This window comes from Melitaea cinxia, chromosome 5, assembly GCF_905220565.1.
Source record: "Melitaea cinxia chromosome 5, ilMelCinx1.1, whole genome shotgun sequence".
Taxonomy (NCBI): Eukaryota; Metazoa; Arthropoda; class Insecta; order Lepidoptera; family Nymphalidae; genus Melitaea; species Melitaea cinxia.
In genome coordinates, this window is record NC_059398.1 from 9,853,972 (window position 1) to 9,859,787 (window position 5,816).

The window sequence follows — 5,816 nt, forward strand, 5'->3', positions numbered from 1 at the left end:
TTTACAATTAAAAAGTGCATTAACCAATCAATAAGTTAGTTTTTTAACCAATCAGAAGATTTGGATTTCGGTTCTGCGAGTACTTGCGCAGACATAACCAAGTAGCCAGGATTATCCACCAACAACTTGATATTCGATACGGCCCCGTTGAAAATGAATAGCCTAATTATATTACCTAATTATAGGTATAACCCAACGCCATTTCTTGAAAATGGTCATGCATTGCTCTACTGGGATGGGTCTATTGTCACTCACACTTGGACATAAAGCCAATAAACCTGATATAGTGCTAGTAGACCGATCAGCGCGCCGAGCAATTATTGTTGGCATTACAGTTCCACATGACGATAATCTCGTAAAGGTGGAAAAACAAAAATCTAGTAAATTTTTAGACCTTGCCCACGAGATTACCAGCATGATGAATGTAGACTCGACAATAATTGTTCCTATTGTTTTGTCGGTCAACGGTCTATTAGCGACGATTTTCGACCAACTCCTTAAGAAACTCTGGCTTGACTTGAATCAGCCCTGAGAAAGCAATTGAGAAAAATTGTGTGAAAATTGTATGAAAATTTTGGAATCCCTGTTTTAAACACAATAGTTTACAACAACTTCCCATACAAATCATCGTTTTTATTAGGAATTTCCAGCACTGTGTGGGCGCGCAAAAACCGATAATTGCGGGTTCGATCCCCTTTCGGATGGATATTTGTATTTGTACAATAATTTATTTCCGGTCTGGTTATCTTATCCTTGTGGGCCTCCCCACCGTTCTTTGGAGAGCACGTTAAGCAGTCTGTACTGGTTGTTATCATAGACACCTGATTAGTGATTGCAATCCGGAAAAACGGATTCGGTAATTCGGCGGATCTGCATTCTATTGAAAGAGCGTGGTTATTATTATGAGTCCTTTGACGATGAGACAAAAGACTTGATTGTAAATTTTCAGACATTTCAATTATCTATAGATGCGTTACGGTGAAAGTATTTACGACTAAAGTAACACTGAAGTTGCTTGACTTATTGTACGAGAATTAAAGAACTTTGCATTGTACTTAGTTAGTTGCAGATTACTAAGAAATTATAAGATTCAACCTAGGGATCTTCTCATAAAGTCAGTCAATTTTGCAACTTAATAATTGTCGGATTCATCGCTGTTATACATAGAATTAATTAGCTCATAGAGAGAAGTTGGGTTTTTTATCGACTTGGAATTTGAAAAAATAAAATGTTTGCTATAAGCTTAAGTAAAAGTCGTAAAATACGTGCAAAGACTGTGCAACTACTTTAGTTACTTTATTATTATTATTATTTTTTATTTATTTATTTGAAAACCAACAGCGTTACAGCGTATATGTATATATAATTTAACATAATATTAACAGTAATAAGGCCAATAATAGATTTGCTTATCTGTACATGTCGTACTGTTACAAAAGGGCAGTATTGAAAGCCGGTATTAAAATTTAAGTTAATAGGAAAGTATTTTTCTTAAATCTGTGATAGTAACATAAATAATTATAATTGTGATTGCTCGCAAACGAAAAAAACCGACTTCAATTACATCGATAAGTAATAACGTAAATAGACGAAAAAATTAACAAACAAACTAGTCGTCACTACGATTTTCGAGGATTTCCCTTGATATCTCTGGGATTCCATCATCAGATCCTGGTTTCCTTATCACGGTACCACACCTGGGATATCTCCTTTCCAAAAAAAAAGAAATATCAAAATCGGTTCATAAATGACGAAGTTATCCCCGAACATACATAAAAAAAATATAAGTACCTACGGTTGAATTGAGAGAACTCCTCCGTTTTTGAAGTTGGTTAAAAATACGTAACCCATCAGATTAAACATTACAGCCTAACAACAAGACTTAGAATGAGTACAGTGAATCCAATCGTATACTAATAGACATTGTAACATAATTTTTATAATTATGAACAATTTTATTTGTTTGTATAGATAATAAAACTTGTAGTAGTTATATAATAAACACAACAACATACACATGCAGACATATAGCTTGTATGTCACATCATCATCACTTCAGCCTATGGCAGTCCACAGCTGGACATAGGCCTCCCCAAGTTCGCGCCAGACATCCCGCTTTTCCGCAATCCTCATCCAGTCTACACTGGCAATCTTACGTAGATCGTCGGTCCAACGGGCCGGAGGACGTCCCACACTGCGTTTGTCAAGACGCGGTCTCCACTCCAGGACCTGTCTACTCCAACGGCTATCGGTCCTGCGGCACAGATGACTAGCCCACTGCCACTTCAACTTGCTAATTCTGTGCGCTATGTCGGTTACTTTTGTTCTCTCGCGGATAGTCTCATTATTAATCCTATCTTTGAGAGAAACCCCAAGCATAGCCCGTTCCATTGCACGTTGAGTGACTTTAAACTTGTGGACTAGTCCCTTCATCAATGTCCACGTCTTGGCTTCGTATGTTAACACAGGCAGGGCGCATTGCTCGAAGACTGTAACTTGTACGTACCTATTACATTTACTTCGCTTGTAATGATTGCTTATTGGAATTCTAATTTGCTTTTTTAAAAACTTCAATTAAACTATTTTTTAACTGAGACTGTACGAATATATTTATGTTCTTACACATCTCATTGAATAGACGCGGCAGTCTAGGCAGTCACATATTTATAGGTATATGTGGTGTATGTGTGGTAGTCAGTAGTGTCTTACAAACTCGGGACAATCCACGCGGCCATGGACTATGTCATATAATAAAGAAAGACTAAGTATTTTGCTGTGTGGCTACGGCAGTAAAAATATAGCCAACCCCCCCTCTCTTCCCGTGTGTGTCGTAAAAGTCGCCTCAGGGATAACACAGTTCCACTACCGCCTTGGCACTTATAAAGCCGATATAAAGATTTTTTAAAAGCTTTTTGCGTGATTATTGAGTTGTGAAATGAAAATGTCATTTTAATATCAAAATACACACCAAGGTCCCTTATGTGGCTTGTCCCCTCACTTATTTGACCATCAAAATGATAGAAGAAACTTTTAAGATTCAATGTACGAGTAAACGTTATGCATTGGCATTTTTCAATGTTGACATTCATCTCATTATGTTCGTAGTACGCACAAAGTGAATTCAAATAAGATTGCAAATGAAAGCAATCACTTAAATTTTTTATTTTTATGTATACTCTTTTCTTGTCGTCATTCATCATTGGGAAGGCTTTAAGCAGGCTGATATGTCTTGAAACCACCTATGACGACTGCTTGTGAGTACTAAGATAGGATTTTATCCATCTTAACAAATCTCAATGTATTCCCAACCTCTGTAGTTTGTATAGAAGTATCACGTGGTCCACACGGTCGAAAGCCTTTTCGACATCCGTGTAGATAACATCCACTTTACCACCCTACTCCATATTAGATAGTACAAGTTCTGAAAAACGTGTAAGATTGGTAATCGTCGAACGTACTTTATGAAATCTATGCTAGTTGTTAGGTATGCCTTTAACGATAACGGGATATATAGCATCATATATGTACACATCTTTCGAATATTTTAATAAATTAATTCTTGATTCCTACTTTAGAGCCTTTTTTGTAAACAACTATATGTGCTTTTTTCCAAATACTGGGAAATACGCCTTATTTTAGATACTTATTTAATACTAGCTGTGTGTGACTTCGTCTGCGTGGAATTTAACAAAAAAGTTATTGTTCAGTTCGAAGTCATAAAATAAATAAATTTCTGAAATAAAAGTAGCATAAGTTACTCCTTGATACGTCAGCGTTCTGCCAGTGTAAGTCCCGTCAAAATCGGTCTAGCCGTTTCAGAGATTAGCCGGAACAAACAGACAGACAAAAATTGTAAAAAATGTTATTTTGGTATATGTACCGTGTATATAGTACGTGTACCATATGTTTTTAGTAAAAAGCAGATATTTTAATACTTTAATGTTCACACGGGGACTAACGCGAACAAATTTTTTTTAGGGTAAAATATATTACCTTGAGGCCTGACGTTTCTGCCAGGTTACACCAGCGGTGGTCGCAGGCAGACTGATCCAGCGATGTCACGACTCCGCCGTCAGGGTAGATGTTTCTTCATCCACCCTCAACTCGTGATTATTGTCAGTTGTACCGCGATACACAACAAGTGCGTTGGTAATTATATTTTACCTTAAGAAAAATTTTTGTTCGCGTTAATCCCCGTGTGAACATTAAAATATAATAATGCAACGCGAAAGTTTAAAAGTTGTTACAGATATTTTAATGTTACAAGCAGAAACTCCAATTTTATTTATTTGTATAGATAAAAGTAATCAGGGCTGATTGCTGATTTGAGGTATACCATCGCTGCCTGCTCCTTTGTTAATATCTAATTGTAATAAAGACTTCCCTACTGTGTCTTTATCAATGTGAAGCTTCGAGATCGAGTCTGACGCAGGCGTATGTTCTTCTTTGTTTAAAGTAAAATTTGTGATAGAGTGTAAATTAATTATTACAAACTGCCAGGTATTTTTATTCAAATTTAAAATAAAACTCCACAACTTAAATTCATAATTTATTCAATTACTAATCTTTGTATATTTTAAATATGTGTAATAAAAGAATAATATAAAATTAATTAGCTACAATAATGGCACCATTACTACATTTTTATTTTCAAAAACCATTACATGAATAATTTAGCAACAAAGCCAATCATACATTTTTGTGTATTACGATATTAAAATTAAGTCAGAATATAAAATTGGTGCACAACTATATTTATCTTTGAATGGAATGACACCTATATTAAATTTAAATACTTACTGCTAGTTTTGTAAAGTATTTCACTGCAAATAAAAATAGATCACAGATTTTTTTAAAGAATTGTGCCAGATGAACATACCGGAGATACATGCATCATAGGATAGTAGTATTATCTCTATATACACCAATCAATAGTGGATTATTCTAAAACTATCAGTCATTTGTAAGTTCTTATACATAGACAAAAAATTAAAATTTTAAATTTTAATAAATAATATTGCTTTCATACTTCAAACAATATCACTATACATTAAAACCGCGATTAAAAGCCTATAAGATATTACATAACAAGAATTTCTTACAATTATCTCGTATGTACTAAGTACAATCAAAAGTTCGTTAACTTCAACACGTATATTAGTGTTAAATTACGATCAACAAGTAAGAATAAGAATGTTTTAGCACTTTTTATAATTGGTGGTTCGACAATATGAATAATTAGCTTTTAAGTTGCTATGAAACAATATTTCAAATCAATATTTTAAAATAGATGTTTATGTCATGTAGTTTAGATAAAATTAATACACATTGTAATCACCTCACTCTATATTAATATCTTTATAAAATTGGTGTATCACATTCGTGAACAATTCAATTTTTTTACTGTTTCAATTCTAAAACTACTACAAAATGCTTCAAAAAGTAATATATTCAAAACGTGCGAAATTTGTAATTTTGTAATATCATTACAATAATTTTGACTTAATTAAAAGTGGAATGATCTTTTTAAAGACACACGTGACGAATATAGTCGTATAAGCAAGTTTTGTTTAATATTTCATCAAACATCAATACAAATCAAATGTACTTAATAATTAAGTTTACTAATGCGTTTCAATCATTCAATAAAATAAAATTTAATTAATACATTAAATGTTCGAAAATGAATAAAAATGCATTCGAATAATGATCTAGCGAGATCTTCCTTGAACAATTTATAACTCTATTAAAATTACTTCTAAATAATTAAGTATAAAATCTTAAAATAAAAAGGGAGAAGTCGAGAAGTCAAACTA